Here is a 1,352-nt window from a genome sequence, read left to right as displayed (position 1 = left end):
GTGATATGGTTTACTTGGAAAATCATTTCATGCATCAGACTGAAAGGACAAAGCAGCAGCTTCCTTGAGTTCCAGCTTTAAGCCACTTCGGAATAGCAGCAGCGGCCATTGGCCAACTTCAGAACACAGTGCCATGAATCCAGGACATCAATACTGGATTATCCAAGCAGTTCATTTACTCTGTCCATGTGCCAACAGATCAAGTATTTCTTGATAAAGTTTTGTTGTTTCTTTGGTAAACAGTTGAGAGGCTTTGACTCTGGAATGTGATCCAACCACAAAAGCACTGTTTTGCGTGTGTTGCCTCTTTCCCGTCCCTCTGCCCTGCCTAGCAGTTATTCAACTCACATGACTTAACTATTTCTTGCTAGTACAAATGGTACATAAGAAGAATTCACCATATGCATAATATGAAACATATTGTTGTATGAAAATTTACAAATAATAAATAAAACTTAGAATAATAAATTATTTAAAAATCACATACTCACATACTGAGCTTGGTGCCACACACCTTCTAGCACTTGGAAGGCAGAGGCAGGCAGATCTCTGTGAGCTCGGGCCAGCCTGGTCTACGGAGTTAGGTCTAGGACAGCCAGGGCTACACAGAGAAACCTTATCTCAAAACAAAAAACAAAACAAAACAAAAACAAATCACATATTCAAACATTATCCCTACGCACTCCCCATCCTGAAAGAAAGTCTCAGGTATCCCAAGCTAGCCTCCAACCCAGTACATAACCAAGCATTACCTTGAACTTCTTATCTTCCTGTCTCTAGCCCCCAAGTGTTAGAATTGCAGACATAATTCTGTGCCCATTTCATGGGATGCTGTGGATGGAATCCAGGACTCCCTGTATAGCAGGTGAGCCCTTTACCTCTTTCCTCAAGCCTACAAAGATCACTGTTTTCAGCAATGTTTATATTTCTTTAACTTTTATCAAGACACCCAAGAGAATATCAGCCCTCAGAACATGCTCCCGATCAATTGTGAGGACTGACCAAAATAGAAACGAGGATTCTGGGATATTTGCTTTGAGGTGGAAAGGACTGGCACCGGTGTTCTCAGTAAAGAGTCTACGGGTAAGAGGGTTCAGTCAGGCAAGAAGAACACTTCCCTCACCTGAAATGAATTCCTAGCCACAGAAAGTACAAGCTCTTTTTTAGAGATCCCTGTGGAGCCTTTAAAAGGTTTTTAAACATCATCTCCAAAACCTTTTTTTTTTCATTGATTTTTAAAATTCATAATGAAAAATACATCTACATATACTATTAAAAGGATCACTTCAAAAAAAAGTTAAGCATTTTCACTGGTATGGGATGCTGTTGTGCATAGAACGGTAGAATGTGAT

The sequence above is a fragment of the Mastomys coucha genome, unplaced genomic scaffold, assembly GCF_008632895.1.
Source record: "Mastomys coucha isolate ucsf_1 unplaced genomic scaffold, UCSF_Mcou_1 pScaffold14, whole genome shotgun sequence".
NCBI classification, from domain to species: domain Eukaryota; kingdom Metazoa; phylum Chordata; class Mammalia; order Rodentia; family Muridae; genus Mastomys; species Mastomys coucha.
The sequence above is the reverse complement of the archived record's forward strand: the minus strand, read 5'-3'. Positions refer to the sequence as shown.